The sequence below is a fragment of the Siniperca chuatsi genome, linkage group LG7 (genome assembly GCF_020085105.1).
Source record: "Siniperca chuatsi isolate FFG_IHB_CAS linkage group LG7, ASM2008510v1, whole genome shotgun sequence".
In the NCBI taxonomy this organism is placed as follows: domain Eukaryota; kingdom Metazoa; phylum Chordata; class Actinopteri; order Centrarchiformes; family Sinipercidae; genus Siniperca; species Siniperca chuatsi.
This window is the reverse complement of record NC_058048.1, coordinates 25504763-25522285: the sequence shown is the minus strand read 5'-3', so window position 1 is coordinate 25522285 and position 17523 is coordinate 25504763. Positions and strand designations below refer to the sequence as shown.

General features: G+C 37.6%; 1 protein-coding gene across 1 annotated transcript in view; it reads right to left on the bottom strand.

Moving 5' to 3' along the window:
* The window catches only part of tenm4 (teneurin transmembrane protein 4), a 192332-nt gene that overhangs the window by 162191 nt on the left and 12618 nt on the right, over positions 1-17523 (bottom strand). The window contains exon 2 of the mRNA XM_044203214.1: positions 1172-1261. The gene's annotated coding sequence lies outside the window, so the exon portion shown is untranslated. The remainder of the gene's footprint in view (positions 1-1171; positions 1262-17523) is intronic.

Genomic DNA, 17523 nt, shown 5'->3' with positions numbered 1-17523 from the left:
GCACCCCAGACTGGCTCAATAGATGGAGGACGCAGGTGTGAATACTTTGAAAATAATGCCCTTTGCCATCTCCTGCAGTTAAAATTTGCATCACAGGGAACAACTGCAAAATGTCAGTGGTCAATCAATTCAAATAATCTTGCAGAATATAAAGCACAGCATATCCATGGTATTGATAGAAAATGTAATGAAATGACCCCTTGTCCCCAAGAAAAAGAGTGAAAACTCATTTGCTTCAGTGAGTCAGTTTTAGAAAGGGAAAATGTGAGGGGCAATTCATCCATGGAAATTAAACATATCCCTGGGGTAACATATCTAAATATGCAGGGAAAATTGTTTTTTTTTTTTTTCTTTTCTTTCAGTGTTTCTTAGCGTTGCAAGTGGAACAACATGTAGTTAGGGGGGGGTGTTCTATTTTCATTTGTTTGCATTTAAAAATAAAATCCAACTTTGGGCAGTTGAACAGGGTTTACAAAAGCACCATAAGCTATACATGATAACCGTACAGAGCTGTTGAACAAAGCCATTTTACAACGGCCTATTGAATTCTGCCCAAGTTCAGATCCTCAGGTCATTAGGGAGCCCCGCGTGTGGCTGGCTGTGCATTCCAAAGCTAGCTGGGTATGATTGTTTGGCTCAGTTCTTTACTTCATTAATGCACATGAACTGCTCCCAGGCACCCTTGTCAATGCTAATGAGCATATTAGTTTGCTCCGAGGCCAACCACTGTCTTTTGATCAAGTTAATATTGGTCGAAGATGCAGGGAACCTAGCACCAAAAGGACAGAGGGGAGAGGAAGATTTTGCATCTGTGGCTTCTTTAAGTCAAAAGGTTAGGTTCCGCCACGCTCTTTTCACTACACATGCCTAACTAGACCAGGTGATTAAAAACCAGACAGCTCTGGTGGTTTTCTTTGTGCTCCAAAGCAAGATTTTGGGTAATTTCTCCTGCAAGTGAATTAAACAAAAATTGCTTTTTCTACATGCCCTTTGGTGAAAAAGAAGCAGTCTGCTCTCTTTTTAATGGTGCCACAATTCATTAGCATTTGATTTTGAGATGAGCTTTTGCAGTCATATCCCAATGCATTACTTCACTGCCTCAGATGTGTTATAATTATGCCTTTAAGTGATGCTCCACCCAAAATGTATCTTTTGAGAATGAAACACTCACCAACTGAACTGTTGTCCAACGGAGGAGCAAGCACTCAAACATGCCGAAAACCAATGCATGCACCTTCTCATAAGCTCAACAGGGTTGCACCTGAGGATTGAGAGAAAAAGTGTATTTAGACATGTTTGGCAAAAATATGACCGTTTGGAACATATTGATCATATGGATGTATGGTGGAGAAGTGGATGATGCTGAGGGAGTGGTCCTTTTTTATGCAATGAAGACTTCACTATTGGAATCCATTGTAACTGTGAAACTGTGAAATCAAGCTGACCACAGCCTCCATTATCTGTGAGTACAGTAGCAAACTACAATTTTTTTAATATACACTTTTTAAGTCTACAGGGAGTGCGTGTTTGATACGTGTTGGGTGTAAAACCACTTTAATTTTGCTTTGTCAGTATGGCATACTTAAGAACATAATCTAAATGAAATATATAAAACTATATACTCTTATTAGTATTATTGTGAATTATTACTTGACGCGGATTGATTACAACTATGTTAAGAGGAAGTCCTTTCAGAGAGTGTGAAACACTCAATTCTTTACAATCAACCCACACACTGAGTCTCAAAAGAGCAATATTGCCATATGTGGGGGAGAAAATGCACCCTGAACACTGCTCAGAGTGCTGAGCCAGAAAATGACAGATCCATCTCAGCTACTTAAAAACACATCTCATTAATAAATGCAAAAATGACTGATTACTCACATTGCACTTGATTCATTTTACACCCACTCACATTCACAGTTGCATGCACACAAGTGCACCCACACACACACCATTAGTGTACTTATAGTGATGACCACAAAGCAAAACAGACTGTCTGCATCATACTAGGGAGTTCAGAACATACTTGGCTTATATACTGTGGCAGTTCTCTCAGATTCTGACAATCTGTCTCCCACACAGCTTCACAGTGAAACGGGTGAAGGCACTGAGTGAAATATAGTGTTATAATATTGTAAAAAGCTGCAAACTTAGCTACTTTGATTTCTTGTAAGTCTTATTAGACTTAGAGTTAGGCTATGTGTGGTTGAACACAGGTAAATAAATGAACAGAACACATGTACAGCAAATAATGAGGATGGACAGTATCTATCTACATGGACATTCTTATGTTCATAACTTCATGTGCCAAAACTAGTGGTGATCAAATCATGACCAGAGAGCAAACAGTCTATAACAGAAATGGAACGGTGAAGGAGTCTGAGACAAAAGGAGCCGTGGGTGATGATAGATGGGGGTGAAAAAGCATATGAATCTAGCCAGGATCACAGGTATCCATCCCCACCTGTCAGAGAGTGACTAATTTCCAAGTGGGAGCTGGACACTGAAAAGCCGAGTGCCTCAGGTCAAAAGAGCCGCTTGGGTTACAGCGAGGTCCTCTGTACTGGCTGATAGATAATGATGAGATAATGGCTGGGAGCTTACATGACACACCATGCACACCACCTTGTTACAGAGGCTATCCCAGCAATAGAACCACACATTTGATCAATCACACCTGGAGTCATCACTGCTGGTAATACAGCATGGCCATTGTATGTGGAATGTGTGGTACACTATCTCCCGAAAGTGGCTGAAGTAAGTCAGTATCCATCTGTAAGGGAGATGATGGCATGCGATTAATGTTCTAGACAGAAACCTCTTGGAAGATGGCATGAAAGGAATTTGTTTTTCATGTACTGTTGAGTCTTTCAGGGAGCATATACCAATGTCCTAAATGATGACTGTAATGATGTTGTTGTACTAAATGAATGCCAAGTCATCCTGAAACTGATCATGACAAAGATAGATTTGGCTGAACTGTGTTTCTCTCTGACCATTTTCTCTTCCTCTACATTCTCTATTTGCATACCCTAGCATGATTTAAAATATATTACTACTTTATTACTACTATTGCCATAACTATCACTATGAGTGTTACTACTAATGCTTCAATACTATTATTAGTACTACTAGCTTCTTCTACAGCAACTACATCCAATACTGCTGTTACTACTACCGTACTTGTTACTACAACTGTTAATTCTACTGAAAGTGCAGTTACAGCTACAGCTGTGACTACAGTTACTACTACATATACAGTAACTGTTACTGCTACACTATTACTGCACATCATCTTCATCATGTCTACTATTACTACCTATAACATGTACTCCTCATACTAATACTATAGCTACTATTGCTACTACTTCTACTACTACAACTACAAGTAAAGGATTCATACAATCATGCCAAAGTTATGAAGAATAAACTAGTCTACAGATACAAAAATAAAGATTAAAGATGAATTTGCCCAGTGAGATCTCCTCCAGCAAGCCACATGGACCTCATGGAAAAAGACCTGATTACATTTTGTTTGCAGTCTAGATTGTGGCAATACTAATGCAAAGGCCAAAAAACAGCATAATGAAGTGCCTCCCAATAGTTCTACTATCTTTAGTGACTCAGGCCTCTATAACAAAAGTAAAATAATTATCAGTGCTACCAGAATAACAGAGGGTAATGATCCTTTAGTGTAAGGTCCCGTGACCACCATAGTAATAAACTTGAGCACCGGATCATAGGTTAGGTTGCTCTCTGAACTGCACCAACATTTCATCCTCCTCTCCACCTCTTCAATACCTTCCTTTGTTCCTTGCTATAATAAAAAAAAAGAATGTCCCTGACTTCTGTTCTCATTTTGACGGTTTGCTAGTAATGACAGTAATCTAGGAACTAAAATTTAGATTTTTGAGTAAAGACTCAAAATATAAATGTGATATAATAAATACAATAATCTGCACAGTAGCTCACGTTTTGAAACACATTAATTACTGTGGGTGAATCTCCCCTTTCTAATAGAGAGGGTTTGTATTGTATTTCTTAGTTCATGCAATGCTCATATCATTGTCTGAATTGATCTTACAGCTCCAGATGAGGTTGCCTATATTGAAATGACTGCTATAAGTCTAATAGAGAAAGGTGAATGACAAGGGTCATGCTGTATAGTCAGTAAAGTGATTTGTTAAAGGGTGTATATGTCTTCAGGCGTCAGCAGCCACTGTGACATGATTGTTAATATTCAGATTTACAAGTACATATGATTGTATTTATGTGTAAAGGAGACACTTTCCCGTTACTTAATAGCAGAAAATATCTCTATTTCAAAGGCTCGACTCGTCTACTGGACGTCTCCTGTCTGTCCTCTAACACCTCATTAACGTGTCAAAGATTGAGGATAGAAAATGAAAAGAGGCAAGTCACTGACACCCCCACCCAATGCCCACATGCCATATCTATCCAGTATTATAAATCTGAAATAGAGCAATCTGCCTCAGGTTTGTATGGAAGAAGAAAAGTGTATTTTGACTTAAGATTTTTTTTTTTCATGAAGTTGGTCAAATTTACCTTACATCCACAGGGTTGTGCTTTGTTTCATTTCTTTAATTTATATGACAGTAAGGATGAACAGGTATACCACTGTCTATCTTTTACTTTGACATTGAAAATATGACATTGCGGTTAGAGTCCTTTATCACATGTCTTGCTTGGACTTAAAAGTGGCAACTCCTGCTGTTTGAGCATACTCATTTATCTTTCATTTACTGTACACGTCAAAGTTCAGATCCTCTGAATAGATACTCAAATATGAACATAATGCATGCTTTGTATTATACATTTCTTTAGTACATCATTTCAGTAACACTGCACTGACTTTGAGTCAAGAAGTATTTTCACAGCCATCTATGAACAAAGGGAAAGTGAGCTGCTGAACTTTGAATTGCAGTTAAGAGGTGAATAATTTATCTGATGTATGTTGCTAACAAATACAAATTTAGACTAATCTTGTATTCTTGCAGGATAATGACGGAGTGTGGAAAACAGAAGATCTATCGGTATGCCTGTGAAACTATAATTGCTGTTGCCGGGTGAGAACTTTTACCTCTGAACTGTCAGCTCTACTAAGAAATTCAGGCTTTTTTTAGCTTGATGATCATGTTTTATCTCAGTGCTTGGAAATATTTTACCAAACTGAGCATTGTAGATTTTTTTCACTGATGCAGGAGCATGTAGAAGTTTGGAAACCAAAACTGTGCACCTATAATGTCCTATGCTGATATTGTGAATATGTTAAGTTACTAAAACATGTAAATTGTGTGCAGAAATACAATATTTTATACTCCATAATTAAAATTTGAATCTTCATCAAGATTGAGCGTGTAGAATATGTTTTTATACTATCACTAATGTGACGGTGTAGTCCCTCATTCGTCCAGGAATGTTCCATCGTAAAAAAAGGTTTCAATCGTAGTCATCTGGACACTGTTTTCACGTCTTGATTCTGAAAACAGTGTCCAGATGACCACGATTGAAACCTTTTCTATGATATCACTAATGTGTCAATGTGTTAAACACTACTATAATCCTTCACCTCTGACAACAGTCTACAAGGTTTTGAATGGTCATGCAAAACAGGGTCTATCCCCGTGTAGTGGAGTGATTACAGCTATTCCCAAGGTGTCTTTTTGTCAACAGCATTCATTGGTCTCCAGGCAATTGTTTCCAAACCTTTTATGTCAGTTTCTGCAAACATTAATGCTGTGTGATATTGATGAAAGCATTAGAGCATCATTTAGAAAGAGGATCACGTATTTCTTTAAGGTGTAAATTACTTCCCCATAAAATGAGCTGCAAATATTACTTTCAAAAATGTGTGCAAGCTTTAACCAATTAAAGTGCTGAAATAGTCTTCATATGATAAGAGCTTGTGCCCGTTTTTAAAAGCTGATACGTTGAGTGAAGAATTGTGACTGCCACTGAATGACTGCAAAACTAAAGATAAAAACAGGAATATTACCAGACATGGAGGATATTTCCTTTTACAGTGATCCAAAATATCTCTTCCATTGAACAGCTAATGAAAGTGTAATTCTGGCACTAGGACAATAAGAACACAGATGGGGCACTGCTACTGATAACAGGGTATTGCCATAACTTTAACCTACAGCTTAAAGAATATGGAGAAACAAAACTATCTCTAAAACACAAGCACATTCGTTGGAGAGGTTATCCCTTTTCCTAAGAAAAATCCCATAGTGTTACAAATACATTTCCTCCCTCAAAAAGAAGGGGGGAAAAGGCACGATAAGATCAAACTCTCATGAGGAGGGGAGCTCTGCCCAACCAACTGTGTCACTCATAAGGTTACCAAACTCACAAGGAGAGTGCAGGACTATTTTAGCCTAAGACAGAAAATACAACATCCGTGCATTTAAGCCTTCTGAATCCAAGTGGTTCCCGTGGGTGGAAGCCGGGGGCTTGTCCTGAAAAGGGGGGTAGGTCCTGCTTCTTGTCCACTGCCTGGGAAGGCGTGTGTAATGCAGAGAGAGCAGCTGAGAAAACATTTCAGTGGAGACAGACAGTCCGAACCTGCTCTTTCCCAACAGCTGGAATAATAAATGCTCTGATTTAAGGTGGTTTAAATCTACCTCTGAGGAACACAAATAATCTTAGTATAGGGAGTATAGGGAAAAGATCAGTGGAGTAAAGCCTGAGTTATGTATTTGCTCTTTAAATCATGCAACATTAGAGGATGTTTTATGTAAGATATTAAAACAGAAAAAACAGACTATAACCTAAAGTGGAAAACGTATCACTGCTGTTGACATCTTGTCTTTTTTCTGAAATATCACGTATCATGCTAACTCACGCTATTCGTCCCTATATCTATTTAGATTTATCTGGTTGCAAATAAAAATGTCATAAATTGTATCAATGTGTGTGCATGCTCTTCACCTTACTGCTTTATTGAAACTTAGGTGCCATTTTAATCATTTTAATGCACTCAAGTATTAGACAATACTGTGACTGGCTGCCTATCATCAATATCTTTCCACCCGCCCACGTCACGCTAAAGTTCAAATTCACCACCTCATCAGATCAGCAGCCAAAATGTTCCCAAGCATTAGCTCAAAAACACTGGGATGTCAAATTGTTGAAGTCTGATCAAGTAAACATCAGAAAAATTTAACAAACAAAATAACCACAAAGTTGTGTAACATGAGTGATGGTTAAATTACTCAGTAACTGAGAGCAGAATGATATTTGACACATTTTAAGCATTATTCATGACAAGATCTAAAATATGAGATTTGAGGGTAAGTCACCAAATAACACTCAGGTTAATTGGCCTATTAACCTACTTTACTCCTTGTGTAGCATCAATACACAATTGCCTTTTTCTATAATCCACTAGCTATATTCCTTTAAATACAGCAAGCTCTCCAATCTGATCATTTGTCAGTCAACTATTTTTGCATCCACAATTTGAAAGCATTATAGCCAGCTGGAAAATGGACATGGAAAGCAGACTGATGGGCCAGAGGGAGACTGAATGGAAAACAGTCACTGGGTCCCTTGATACATTAAATTACTCGCACATCAAGTTCATCTTCATCAAGATGTTCATAGCAAGTGCTGGAAACCTTTTAACACTCCTCTGATCAACAGAGATGACAAAATACTACAGTATGCACTTGTCTATGAAAATCATGGAATTAAGAGCTCTTTTTGGTAAGTGCATTAAAGAACTCTTCAGAGAGTTAAAAGGCAAATTAAATATGAAAAAAGAGAGCACTAGCTTTTAATTATTTTTTATGCAAAATAGATAATTGGGAATATATTCAGCGCTTCGTGTTCTTGCGGGTCAGGGAGAGTCCATGGTTTATTAAACTGACCAAACAGACATGCACAGAGCAAAGAAGGAGAAATAAATATACGAGAGCAGAGGCAAAATGTAATTAAGGGACAGAAAATGGATTTTTCAACCTTTGTCTTGATGATCTAGTGTTTGCTCATATTTAAGGATTTCTATTTATACAGCATGTTAAAGGGCCAGGAGCAAAAAGGACATCCATGAAAAGACGTGACTGAATGTCAAATGTGGTTGCAAGACAGAAGTTTCTTGAAATGCTGCGATCACATGAAAGGCTACTCTGGTTTGTGAGGGTAAGGTTTAGACAAATGAGGATGTTGAGACAAAATTGGTTGTTACAGGTTCAGATATGTCTACTTGAGTAACACTACATTAAAACTGTGGTGTGTTCCCACCTTCCCCTCTCTGCATTACGCCCCATCCTCTCTTCCTGCACATTCTGCTGTGTCTTAATTTCAACAGCACAACAGAGAGCATTTGCATAATATTATTATGTTTTTTTGTGTGTGTGTCTGAGGGTCATTTTGCTGTGGGGTCACTACTGGCTACTGAGTAGGATGTTCTTATGCCTGGACCCACCTATAGCTTAATCTTAAGTGAAACAAAGAGGAAGGGAAGAGCAATTGTGGAGGTATTGACAGTGTTAGAGTCATGGAAATAGATGGCGGGTAAAACCTTCAAGCCTTCAGGAAAACAGAAGAGGTATCTTCAGTTGGGTGGTGAAATTGCTTGAGTAAACGTAGAGACAGGTCTTGCTCACAATTGATGCCCCTCACCTCTGAAACTTCATTCAACTCTGATGGTGTTGCTGTCATTGTGTACTCAAAGGCCAGTGGAAAACCTCAGTATTATACGTAGCAGAAATACCTCAGCAAGTCATTCCTTATACTTTGGATAAGTTTAAAATTACTGTATCTATGGACACCAATGTAAATTAGCATTACTGTTGGTTTCCAGTGGCAGGCGTGTCCCTGTCACTCGAATGAAGATGTGTGCTCTATGCTCAAATTATTTCAGACAGTTTTTCATGTAACTACATAAATCTAAAGCGCCCTGTATGGTGAGATTTATCAGTGTATCAGTTGTGCTAATAAACCACCAGTAAACAAATCAATCAAATGAATGGCATATATGCTCAATTATAATGTAGTCGAGGCTGTCCTACTTCTTAATTCAGACAGTGTTGCCTTGAGCATATCTTCTTTTGCATGAATAGTCAGAGTTATTTAGTGTCTGTGCATTTGGCATATTTCAAGATCGCAGGCAGGTGATCTTAGTGCATTGCATTGAAGCTAAATTCACTGAGAAAATGATCAGAGTTCATATTACATTTGCCATCTTTGCTGCCACTCTCATGAGATTAATCTGCAAGTAATTGCATATTTTAAATGTATGCACACATTACCGTCTGTTCGGACAGGCTGGCTGTCTGTCACATGGAAAGCGTGCTTCCTCCTGCCACGGAAGGTTAAAACCTGTCAAGATTTGGGCCAAGCCAACTGTCCCCGATCCTGTACACTGATCTGGCCAATGAGCTGTCCTTGTTATGTTTGTTCTGTTAACATTACTGTAACTTTAGGAGAGTAAAATCCTTCCTGAAAAACTATGCCACACATCCATGTATTAGGAAAATGATTAACACTGTTGATCTACCTCTAAGTCCATAATGCAGTGATCTTTACAAACATCTTGAAATACATTTGACTGGGCCACCTTGACAAAAATGCCTTTGCGGTTGGATGGCTAAACCTACTGGTAAACTTATTTTGTTTAAACTAGCAATCTATAATATTTGTTTTCCAAAAAAAAAATCTTAGTTAAATGTGACATTCATCTAGTATGAATTTTTCTTTGAAACATTAAAAATATTACTCAATGTTAATGGATGCTGCACAAATGTAATGTCATGGTTACTCTGTTGACAGATTCAGCCTCATACTGTGCAGTCGGCTGGCATGAGTGTGAAAGACAGATCAGTGTAGTAGTATTAATGGGAGTCCCTCTGCCAGCTGACCTTGGTCTTATCTCTGCGACCTCATGCATGATTGATAAAAAAAATGAGACTCAAGATGCCTTCCAAAGCCGAGGTATCTAATCTCATTACGAGCTGGTTCTTTCTGGCGAGTGAGAATAGACCTGGTTGGTCTTGGCTGGCGAGGCATTTAATTTTGCAGCACTTCTACTGTTTATGCACTGTCAGACAGGGACTGGAGATACAAAACAATATCTCTGTGACTTCTCCACACCTCAAAGACAATTGGATTCACTGATGGGTCAATAAATATTCCATCTCCCTAGTAATAAAACACATGTATTAGCTAGCAGTTCTCTCTGTCCTCAATGTACAATGCAAAGTAAAAAAATTACTTCATGTGGGAATTTAAACATGCATCACCACTTTGCCTTGAGCAATTTCTTTACAGTTATGGTCATGAATTATTAAAATAGAAAATACAGTGTTTACCCTTGATATCTCAAGGCCCTATGAAGCTACAACTCTGCATTCGATGTTGTCAACATTAGTGTCATAGATGTGTCACCATAGAAATGGTTTCCAGCTGTATGTGCTCTAGTATTTGGATGACGCTTACCCAGTGCTGCAGAATAAAAACACTTGAGGACTTTATTATCGCTGACTGGTTATTGTTTTTTATAGCTTTACATGAAAAACAGCCTTTGCTGCAAATTTTGTCTCAGTCATTATATGTAGCCACAACATGTAAGATTATAATACTTGTGTAACAATGTTTGTTCTTTCATAACAGGGAATATTGTTTTGAACTGTTAATCAATAATTCTCCCAGCCAATGAGACTGTCTGGAAATGTTTATTCATAGATTCTCATATTCCTTTCAAAGCTAAGTCAGATCGCTGATAACTTCAAGATGAATTAACAGTGTATATAGCTATTAGTAGTCCATTCATATGACCTACCAGAGGGTTTTACCGGGCAGAGTGTAACATAAAACCAGAGGAATTGTTTTCATGTCTTTGCCTATGGTCAGCCTGTGAGTGATGATTTCCCATGTAATTATTTCCATGAACATATCCACTAACAGAAAACCATGTGCAGGATATTATTTCACTATAGTACACTGAGGTCAACTTTTTGGTATGACTAGAGCAAGTCTGTTCATTTTTACTGTTGTTACTATGTTACTGGCACCTTCAAATGCAGATGTAACCAGACTGTCTGATGTTTAGCTTTAGACTAAACACAAAAGATTAGTGTTCTCTCTCTCGCTGTGTTCACACCAGGCATGATTTGAGCAATTTATTTAACCTCTACATCACTTGCACTAAATAATCACACCTAGACATCCACAAATCCTCCAGGTAAACTGGTTTGTCAGGAATAAGAATATAATCTGACCAAACCAAAGGAAAGGGGAAGAGATGTTCTTTAATTTACAAACATTTTCAACTGGTATTTACAGTAGGCAAGGAACATAACAGTAAAGAGTGCAGACAAATCAATCATGCTTGGCTAAAGTTACAGGAACTGGAATTTGCCACAAGCAAAGTATCTTGTTTCACAGGTTTACAGGTTAGCAAAACTCCTATGTGATCGCAACTAATAATGTCATTCAAGGATCAAATATCACAGCAGAGTTTTGCCGTATTTTATTATCCAAACACAAATCCAGATGAAAAAGGAGAATACATTTGATCTTCATCTGAGCTTTACTGTGCCCAGCTAAGTAAACTGGATGCTGTTTTCCCCACTGGCGGACCAGAGAGAAATACAACATTCATGCGGGTGTGACTATATTTACACACACACACACACACACACACACACACACACACACACACACACACACACACACACACAATATAATTTAATTTCCTCCGTTAGGGATATGCTTATTTTTGGGTTGTTTTTATAATTTTGTGTTTGTCATTATGATTCTGTCCGATACATATGGCTGTGAACCATTTTGATTTTGTAGGGTTTTTTTTGTTGTTGTTTGTTTTGTTGTTTGCTTGTCTCTTTCTGAGCCCCTTATCTCACTTGCACAAATTAGCAATTTGTATGCCTTCCTCCTGTGATCTTTTAACATTCCATTTATTATTTTCTTAAAGCCACTGGAAACCCAAATCCGCAATAGCCTTCTAACTATGTAATTTATGGTCTTATGTTCATAATAGTAAGCATCTAAAAAGTATTAGACATTAGTTTCAATCTAAATTCGAAATATTGTCATTTAAGTTTTTGTAAACTTCCCTGATATGGTGTTTGAATTAGGCATGGTTATGCTCTGATATTTATTATGAAAATTACGCAATTAATTCTGCGAACCAATCATAAAAAATCCACGTCAGTTTCCCCACATATTCAGTTGCAACAAAACCTCAGGGCTCCAGCTCAATCTGTCTCTTTGAGTCTGAGCCAACTCGTCTCTTCATATCCTTTTGCAGTTAGCTAGCTAACAGATTTCCGCTTATAACTGATCTATCTAGCTATCCCTATCTTTCCCCCATCATGCTTGTTTGTGCTGTCCCTGGGTGCACATCCACCGGTGAAGATGACAACGTGTCATTTTATTTTCCAACTGCGGTGGACTCCGCTCGTAGAGGAGCACCGCCCTCACGATGGTTAAAACCTGCAGAGAATTTGCACCCGGGTGAGAATGGTCACAGGCAGCCATTCGGGGCCGCGGGGGTTTAGTGCTGGCCAGAGAGCATCTATTGGCGGCTGTTGTATGGCACTAGCTAATGCTACAGAGCCATCATTTTGCACTGCATTCATTCATTCAGAACAAATAGGGGCATCTTGACTTTGCATGCTAACTATTCTACTCAGGAGTAATGGATATCAACGCATTTTATAACTCACTATTCAGTGACCACCTGAAATGAACATTAAATTGTCATTTCAACTAACAGATACTGTTCTCTTGGCTGGAACTCTGCAGGAATTGGAAGTGTGAGAACCAGCCTCTCTATCAATGAAGATAATGCAATACTTATATCTGAATTAATCTAATGCAGTTATTGATCTTAGGTAAATATTTGACTTGCAGAGTTATTTCATTTATCCTTGCAGTATCATGCCAAGTCAAATAAAACACATATGTGGTGAAGTAGAAGTAGGCACATACACCTAGGCACGAGAAAACAAAAGTAATACTGTAAATAAAAATGTACATATTTAAAGAAGACAAGAGCAAGACCTTCATATTTTTTTCTCTTCTCCCTGCGTCTCCTTCTAACAGCTGTTAGACTGAGTGTGACAGCATGGCATGAAATGGTTCAGCAGCACTGCTGTGTATATATGATGGATGAAAAGAATGTTCCCCTCTGTACTTGTGACTATGACCTTGTTGGTGCTAATGTTACATGTGGGCTTATCCTGACCCGTTACAGAAAAAGAGGCAGAAATCATCAACGTATCCTCCCCATCAGTCAGCCTTTTCCACCAGAACATCAGCTGCAAAGGATTCGGCAAGTTGAAGGACATTCCAGGCTCCAACAATACAAAAAGATATGTCTCCAAAAATATATTATCCCTGAGGTGCCAGTACGAACAGCACCTGGATTTAGAATATTCACAAGTACAATATTCCACATGCAGGGATAGGTGTGCATTCAGTACACTATTTTGAGATTACAGATTTAGTTTGCAATTTGTGTTTGCAATAATGGAATAATGACTTCACAAATTGGACCATCTAGTTCATCACTGGCTTCATTCACTTCATAATCCAAAAAAAAATCCAAACTGTTAAATTGAACTTCTATTTATTCATGAGCTGCCAACTGCAAAGGTTATCTATGCAGGTGCCAGGGGAGAGCAGCCATGTGACCCTGACATAAAAATTATTTTTTGATATCCTGTAATGTTGGCAGAGTAATAACTCCAATTATGTGCACCATGATGGTGACTGTCATAGACTTTAACGTGTTACTAAAAATCGTCATAGAAAAAAAGATACTTTTTATCTGCTGGATCCATGTAAGGTAGTATCCAGAATGGAACAATGAAACACAGGCACTGATCCCAGTCCCCAATTAATAAATATTTTATGAGTCGAATATTAACTTATCATATCATTAATCTTATTGCAGATCTAATATAGCGGACCCCCTGCATATGTTGCATTCATAGTTTGCAGGCACTACAAAGCTCTTTTGAATAACTGAATTCTGTTTAGCGTTGCACAGAATTTTCTACTGTAGACAAAATTATAAGTAGCCAAAATTTTCAAAATACTTTACATAAATGTACATTCAGCACTTTCATATAGACTTTCATATAGCACTCTGGATTATCTAAAATAAATAAATAAAATATTAGTAGTGTAAAAATACCCAACAGGTTTGCCACATGGCAATGCTAGAATTAAACTGAATGAATCAAATTATGGTGTCAGGTCATATTTAGACTAAAGTTTTAATGAAAACAGTTAATATCCAAGAATGTGTCTCATTAGCATTCAAGCAGAAACAACTCACAGTACATTTCTGCATTTAACTGAATATGTCCATGGTACAAGGACTGCAAGACCTCTCATATACTGTAACACAGACGTTTCTTGCAAGATATATGCTACAGAGGTACATTCAAAACATTCTAAAATTATACATTCAACATTCAATCACCAAGTGTATTCAGGCAGCACGACATACACCATGATTGCAACTGTAGACGAGATGTAGTGACTGTCCATTGGTGCACAAGATTAGCGTATCATGGGGTAGTTATACTGAATAGAAAGTGAAACATGAAATAAATTATGAGCATTGTAGAGCATGGACATAATTCTTGGGGCTGAAAAGTGCCATTGTGTGGGAGGGCTGAAGTCACACAGGGTTGCAGATGATGTGAATAGTGACAGATTGCTTACATGATGCTTTGTTAATAATACCCAAATGGATTTTGTAGTCTGAGACAGAAAGGATGCTAACCACTTCACATTCGATTCTTCCTATAATTCTGGAAATTGTACAACAAATGTCATTCGACACAATGACTTCTACATACACATCTGAAAGGAGTATGATTTAATGGGATGCATCTAAGAACCTCCTTGAAATTATTTTACTAAACAGTGAAAAGGAACAATCAATTTGGATTAAACAACAAATGGCAGAATATTTTTTGCATTCAGATATCAACCTAATTTAACAGGCGATAGGTCTGAATGAACGATTGTTTTTCAAAACCAAGGGAATCATTACTTCCAAAGTGTAAACTGGACTTTGCACTGAAAGGTAAAGCCATTACCTATTACAATTCCAACCAATAGTTGAATCTTAGGGTAGACACACACTAGACAACATTTTGTCAGAGGACAGCTTGCATTAACCAACCCTAATTTTCATCTTGACTTGCCCAAAGTGACAAATTGTCTTTTTTCATAATACAACCGCCAAAAAAATTCCAAACATTTCTGATAATAATCAGGATGTCTCAAACAAGGTCAGGAGCTCCGGACAGCAGTTGAACAGGAGGGCACCAACCCTCTTATTGTAGCTAGCAATAAGCCTGGTAATGTGCCGATCCTGAAAACTCACCAAATTGGTGTAATGATGATCCTGTAGTTCTTCACTGTCTTAAAACATTTCAAATGTTTCTATACTCATATACATACTTTCAATAAAAATATTAGATTTTGATATTGTTGGAATTGATATATTTAAATATATTGCATTCTTAATAATCTACCATTTTTTAAACACAGTAAAAAAGTAATTTCGGTAAATACTAGGTAAACTATTTTATCAACCTCTCCATTAGAATTTTATCGGACACTCCCACTGAAAAGACTCTACTCAACTATTCCCTTTGAATAAGTGGTGTACTTAGCCTGATAGTTTCCAGTATTCCTTCTGCTCTGAAGATTTTGCCAGCAACTTCATTTGATTTAACTAGTTCTACTTCTTTTAACTAACTCCAGTTACTGACTAAACATTGTAAAAATTCTTTCATTCTTATCCTAAATCACTGTATATTTCAAAACATTGTGACTTCCAAAAATGCTTACAATGTTGATTGTGTGTTATTGCTTATCTGTTCTTTTTTTCCCAGTGTGTGTATTTTCTGCTAATACTTGCTGTGACATGTTTTACTTGCTTTAAAAAACTTTCTGATAAAAAACTTTGCTATACTGTTTTGTTCTGTCCTTTGCACTTATGAGTCACTGTTAAGCGAGTCAAAATTTTAACACCTTCCAATTGCAACTTTGTCATATGCTGTTCTAACACCTGCATGTGCAATTTGTCACTTGCATGCCAGTCTTCAGAGAGCCTGTCATGTCTCTGCATACACTAATAAGAGTATAAGGCAGTGCTTTCATGAGCAATTTACATTGTATGTGTACAATGGATCACTGAAATTTAATGTGCAGACACTTGCTAATGAAACACATTTCTATTCAAAGGCAACACTCCTTTCCAAAGGAAGGCCTAAGCCCTATAGGTGCCTTTCAGTTTATTTAAAGCTAGGGTAGATAACGTTTGAGAAACTAGCAAGAGAGAGCTAGATTTTGAAAGTATCCAACTGAAAAAATTCCACCCCCTTCCTTCAGGCCTCCCTCCAAAGCCACTCCCCCATACACATTTTCATGCACAATGACTATACGGGCAGAGTGTGCACAGGTAGGCAGGTAGTTTGGTAGACAGGCAGGTAGGCCAGCCAATAATTTCATATTGGATGGGCTTATTACAGGCCTGCGACAGCCACAGATACTGGATTAAAAAACAAAACAAAAATTCAGAGCATTTGATTTATTTATTGCTGTCGGGATGTAAAAAGATTTTAAACAAATATAACGAAAAAAATGCTTCTGAAATACAATACCTACCATAGCTTTAAGCCTGCTATAACTGACTAACTTTTTTTGGACCCTTGGGGGCACCAAAAACAAGCTGTGAACATAACACTGACATATTATCACCTTTTAAGATGGGGAGCAAACAGTTCCCTATTTACAAATCCAGCGGATACAGAGCAATTAAGTCCAATATTCACTCTGTTGTGTTTGTGGTTTCCACCAACTCCTCTCTGTCTGAAATCTCTGTCTGTTTACCTGCTAAATGCCCCACTATGTTCACCAGCTAGTCACTAACGTCTCTGACGTTTGGTGCTGGGGAGGTTGTGTACAGCTGGTTTTTCAACAAAAGTACTGTATCTTCAACTACATTCTTATTGTAGGCAGGAAAAAATGTGGAACAACATACAATTTTAGCAGTAGCATCATTGTGAGCCCTCATGCCAAAGTGTAACTAATTGGGTGCTTATTGCAGGACACACTTTACACTAAGACCTAATTTGCTATTTAATGCAAGATTGTATTCCAAAATGTATGCATAATATAAATAGAGAAGATCTCGGAATTAAATCAATGTAATTGACCTACTGTTACATTAATAATTACTTTACATGACTAATTTAACAGCAGCAAATATAACAAATAGTAGAGATAGTTTTTGACATGGTGGAGCAATGATTGCTTAAAATAAATTCACAAGTTCAAACATGAATAATGCAAAACAACATTACAAACACTCTCTCTCCCAAATTACTGTGGCATATTTAAGACTGGTGACATAAATATGGAGTGCTATTTGGACAATCAGAATGGCTACTAACAGTTTTAAAGCACATTTTTGAATGTATGTTTCTTAAAGATCCAGTATGT